Here is a 6,000-nt window from a genome sequence, read left to right on the forward strand (position 1 = left end):
TATCAGGTTAGTATGATAATGTTATAAAAAGACATACAAAAAAAAAGACAAACACATACAGACACTAAAGTTTATGTTTTAGAATAGTGATGTTGTGGTTTGTGCTATACTTCAGCATATTATGATATTGACAATAATAATGAGGTATAGGCAATAGCCATAACTACACATTTAATTTCAGAACATTCACATACATGAACTCTGAATCGTAGTAATTCACAATTTCTTTAAGATTATTACAAAAATCAAAATCCTACGCAAGACGAGATGGGTTCAAATATTTATATATAGGGTATACATATATGTACATACTGTAAATATTGTATGGAACCGTATATTTTATGGATCATTTGTTCTGATTATTTCATCAGAAACCGTTGCTTCCTTATTCTCTTGAACATGACGAATAGGTCCAGCTTAAAGGTTCTCTAAGCGATCCTGGGTGACGTCACTTCTTGTTGATGTTCGAACTATTGTCAAACAAAACGGAGGCTAGCTAGACCCTCCCTCCTCCTCATCCGCACACTAACCCCCCAAACCCTTCTTGTCAGTCATTGGCTGGAACAGTTTGTTATGTTTTGGGGAGCCGGTCGCCGCAGTTTGCTTTTGTTGCTGTTTGTGAAGCATGGGCTGTCTACAGAGATCGCGTTTCTTTACAGTGTGTTCAGGGGACAGGCAGCCAGCGGATAGTGAGGAGATGTTTGCTGTATGTGACAAAAAATGTTTTGGCCTAAAAAACGCGTGACATCGCTTAGAGCACCTTTAAGTTTAACCTGGTGTCACATGATGTGATTATATTACCTAATGCTCTTCTCTGGTAGGCGAAGTTGTTATTTTCCGAGGAAGATTTAAGCTTCATGATACACTTTTTGTACAACTTATGATTCTACAACATTGTCAGAAGATCAGACAAGCTGTCAATATGCCAATCTGCAAATAAAATCTGATTTTCATTTATATATTGCTGATTTACTGATTAATAATAACTTATTTGCTAATTTACTCAATTTATTCAATCATCCATTTAGTTATTTTATGTTTTTTTCGGACTGTGTATGTTTGATACAAAAATTATTTTAAAATATAATCATTTTTGTTTTGTTTTAATTAGATTAACTATTTGGGAATGATTTTGGTTCTGAATCTAATGTAGCCTATCTCTAAATGAGGTAGAACATACAGCAAGTCTACAGTAGAAAAAAAAGTACATTTCAAAGGTCATTATTGACAATTCGAACAATAAGTTTTCCTCTATAGGAAAAGTACACTGTGTATACTCCATAATACAGTTCACTATAACAGCATTGATGATAATAACTGTGAATTTAATCATTAATAACAGTTGAAGCCAAATTTTAGACATCATTTCTGTGTGTACTAAGTTCTCTGCTGCCATCTGCAGGTCGTTTGGGCTATTATCGTTCAGTGTGGTGTGTCACCACCCTACAGAAAACAGTGCAAAATGTTTATTGAATTTATTGAATAGTAATTTAAAATTAAATTACCTTAACCCTCGTGGGTTCTTAAAGGGACAATGTGTACAATGTATTTTATTATTTAAAATCAATATTTTTATTCATAAATATGTCCTCAATGTACAAATACCTCTGCCAATTATTTGACTTGTTGTATCTTTGAAGAACAAGAGGAGACATTCGTAATCTTGTAAGTCTTTACTGAACTCAAGGCAGCATATAACATAGACCACATCTAGCTTGGTCAACTCCAGCAAACACACTGGCAAGAAAACACATATCTCCACCCCAGAACAGCCACGCCCTCCCCAGGCTTTTAGCCTCTTAAAGGAACCTCACTCTTACAATAGGCAGTCAATACCGTAAAACTTCAAATAATAGCCGAGTCCCAAATAGACGCCTGTCTCTTTTACACGCCTGGTGTGGCTGCAGGTTTGGGTAAATAAAAGCCGGTCTCAAATAGAGGCCGGGTCTGTTTTTTAGTTTCGGGTTGTATTTAATCTTCCAAAACCCGTCAGATCGTCCGCTTTTTGGCGGCTGCCAAAGCAAATTTTTGTCCCGCCAAAGCCTTTTTTGATTGGTGAGTGAATGACTGCTGGCTGCGCTTGACAGGGCGCGCGTTACGAGCAGAGCCGGCCGCGCGCGCGCACTCTCACGTCTGCAAACAACACGACGCTGTCCTGCTCTCCCTCGCGCATATTAATCAAAATCAATTGACACGATAGTAAAAGGTCGGAAGACCGCAGTTTTACGTGGAGCATTTGGAGATTTTTAGAGATGAGAGACTCTACGCCTACACTCAATGAACTCTCAACACTAAATTATAAAGGCCTGTCTCATATAGACGCCTGTCTCAAATACAAGCCGGTGCAGTTCGACGATTTGGGAAAATAAAAGCCCGGGCTATTATTTGAAGTTTTACGGTACATTACACTTACAGGTTACCTCCGAGAATGAGGGGACTCAGACATGCCCCAACATGACATCATGACTTTGCGTAAACATACACGCCACTTTCAAGTCAAGTGGCGTGTTATCTATACGCATTTTGAGCTATCCGCGTGTATGTCCACGCCGAAATCTTTTGCGTGTATGTCTACGCCATTAAATGTCCGAGTGATTCTGCGTGTATGTACACGCCGTTAAATGTCCGAGCGAAACGAAGCAAAATCTATATCTACATCTGTGGAGCGATATTTCTTTTCCTAGGATGGTAGGAGAAGACTCATAAATGGTATTAACCCCAGTGACGGGTAGGTTTAGGGACGGGGTTGGGGTAGGTCATATATTTATATGTACATAATACAGTAATATAACGTTAAGTCAAAGGCGTTGATAAACACGCTGAAAAGCGATTATGCGTGTTGATAGCACGCCAAAAATGGAAATACGAATTGGCGTGTCATACATACGCCATTTCATGAGATCAGTCTGGACATGCCCTCAGCTCCAGCTCCAGCTCCAGTAAGGTCAACATCAGGGTTTTCCACATCTAATGCAGGCGGCTGTAACTCAAGCATCTCAGCCCCTGGGGACTCAGGCGAATGGACAGTGTAGCCACCTGGCTCAGGCCTTGATTGGCCGGACAAGGGTACCGTCCTGTCCAGCAGCTGGTCAACATGTCGCCTGTGCATTTGCCCATCACTAGCTCTGACCTTGTATGACAGGGGACCTGTGACATCTACAATGATTCCAGGCATCCACTTAGAATCTCTGGTGTAGCTTCTCATGTACACCAAGTCCTTAGGTCTAAACTCTCTGACTGTGCCAGGGCATTTTTCAGCATTAAGCTCCTGTCTGCGAAGCATATCACCATTATGGTCAGGGTGCAGACGATCCAGGGCCGTGGTGAGTCGCCGATTCATGAGCAACTCAGCAGGACTTTTTCCAGTAGATGAATTGGGTGTGACGTGCTGTGACAACAAGAAACGGGCGAGCCTGGTCTGCCACTCGCCCTTGGTGATGTGAGACAGGGCCTCCTTGGTTGTCTGCATTTGAGCTTGGGTGATATGGTGCTGTAGTGACATGTCGAATGCCGTTTCGCTCTGCAAACTCTTGGAATTCCGCAGAAGTGAACGAAGCACCATTGTCTGAGACTATGACGTTAGTAGTCTCAGTGTGTTGATGAGGGCTGATGATGACATGGAACTCATCAGAGACACCTCCAGCCACTTGCTATGTGCATCAACCACTATGAGAAATACTTTGCCCTGAAAAGGGCCTACAAAGTCAATATGCAGCCGGGACCATCTTTTTGTCGTCCACTCCCAAGGGTGCACTTTCGCTTTAGGTGGTGCATGACGTGACATCTGACAGGTTTCACATGCCTTGACAGTCTCCTCAATGTCTCGGTCCATGCCCGGCCACCACACATAACTCCTTGCGAGTCCCTTCATGTGTACCATACCCGGGTGCGCATCATGCAACATAGCCAGTACTTCTCTCCTTGCCAAGCAAGGAACAACCACACGGCTTCCCCATAGCAAACAGTTCTTGTGCGCAGAGAGTTCATGGCGGCGTGAAAGGAATGGTTTGAACCGGCTATCCATTACGTCAGCCGGCCACCCATGCAGCACCCAGCGCATTACTCGTGCTATGACAGCGTCTTTGCGTGTAAGGTTAGCGATTCGCTCAGCATGCATAGGTGCATCTGGCACCATTTCAAGTAGCAACACTTCCAATGGTGGTGGTGTAACAGCATCAGATGCCGGCAAGGGTAAGGGACTCAGGGTGTCAGCATTGCCCATTTGTTTGCCCGGTCTGTAGCATAGCTCATAGTCGTAAGCTCCAATGATCAAACTCCAACATAGCATCCGTGGCGAAAGGATGGTAGACATTGGGTTGGAATGGTGCAGGAGTCCCAGCAGGGGTTTGTGATCTGTAAAAATCACGAAATGGCGGCCTGTGAGATACTGGTGAAACTTTCTGACTGCAAAAACAACCGCCAATGCTTCCTTATCAATTTGGGCATAATTCTGCTCCGTGGTGGACATTGTTCTGGAAGCAAAGCAAATGGGCCATCACATTCCATGTGGGACAATAAAGCCCCAAGCCCATAGGGTGAGGCGTTGCAAACCACTGCCAGGGGTTTCTTTTCATCATAGTGCACCAGCACTTTATCCGTTTTTCAGCAACTCTTTCGCCTGAGCATATGCCATCTTGTGTTTCGCAACCCACTGCCAAGTAGCAGATTGGTCTAGAAGGCGATGCAGGGGTTCCAGGACGGTGGCCTTATTGGGAATAAAGCAGCTGTAAAAGTTAAGCAGCCCCAGGAACGCCTGAAGTTCTGTTTTGTTCTGTGGAGGCGGAGCTTTTTGGATAGCATCCACTGTTTCACGGGTTGGTTTGATGCCATCTTTATCCACTCTAAACCCCAAAAACTCGACTTGATTAGCAGCAAAAATTCTTTTTTTCTTTTTTTAGTCGCAGCCCAGCTTCAGCGAAGCACTTTAGTACGGCCCGTAGCCGTGCGTTGTGTTCTTCCATGGTTTTGCCCGAAATCAGTATGTCATCCAGGTATGGTTGGACTCATGGAATTCCTGCGAGCAAAGTGTCCATAAATCTTTGAAATATTGAAACAGCCGTTGACACCCCAAATTGCAACCGTCGAGCCCGGAAAAGCCCACGATGAGTATTAATAGTCAGTAAGTCGGCTGCGTCATCATCCACTGGAAGTTGCTGATAAGCCTGTTTCAGGTCAAGTTTAGTGAAAACTACTCCTCCAGCTACTTTTGAGAACAGTTCAGATACTGTGGGTATAGGGTACACATCTGGCTTAACAGCTGTATTCACAGCTGTATTCACAGGACATTGGGGCAAACCCCAATGTCCTGAAAAACCTCTGAGCATTCAGCCAGTATTTTCTCCATGGACTGCAGCTGTACCCTGTGTACCCCTTCCACTGATATTCCCAGGGCATCAAACCAGTCCCGTCCCAACAGACTAGTTCCCTGGACCTGGATGACGAACAAAGGCATTGTGTTTCGTGATCCTTTGTATGTCACTTCCACAAATATTTTTCCTTTCACTTCCAAGGTTGCCTGTGACCACTGCTTAAGTATTCCATTGTTGGCATGTATTTCAGGGGGTTGGGAGGGCCACAATGAGTGGTAGGTGTGCTCACTAATCAAGGAACAGGCCACTCCTGAATCCACTTCCATTGTGTGTGCTTGTTTGTTTAGTATAACAGTGGCCAGATATGGCCTCTGCCCCCCTCTTTCTGATTTATTAGTGGTGCTGTAAATGGAATAATCATTTTTTCACTTTGTGAGTTATAATTTTTGTGTACCGTTCTGCTGTGGTGCTGGCTGCATCCTTGTCAGGACCATGTTCAGTCTTTGTTAAACACACATGAGCAATGTGTCCTCTTTTTTTACAGTATGGCATACAGCAGTGGAAAACCTACAGGCTTGTGGGGTGTGCTGACCACCACATCTGAAGCATGGCTTGTCACATTTAGGATTTTCATTTGAAGCTGCTGTCTTATGAACTGATGCCTGCGCATGGGCTGCATAATGAACATCGT

General features: G+C 43.8%; 1 pseudogene; it reads right to left on the reverse strand.

Annotated features, from left to right (window-relative positions):
* Positions 1-2,893: 2,893 nt before the first annotated feature.
* LOC130103477 (uncharacterized protein K02A2.6-like) lies at positions 2,894-5,324 on the reverse strand (annotated as a pseudogene).
* Positions 5,325-6,000: the final 676 nt, after the last annotated feature.

This window comes from Rhinichthys klamathensis, unplaced genomic scaffold, assembly GCF_029890125.1.
Source record: "Rhinichthys klamathensis goyatoka isolate OS25496 unplaced genomic scaffold, OSU_Roscu_1.1 h1tg000289l_1, whole genome shotgun sequence".
Taxonomy (NCBI): Eukaryota; Metazoa; Chordata; class Actinopteri; order Cypriniformes; family Leuciscidae; genus Rhinichthys; species Rhinichthys klamathensis.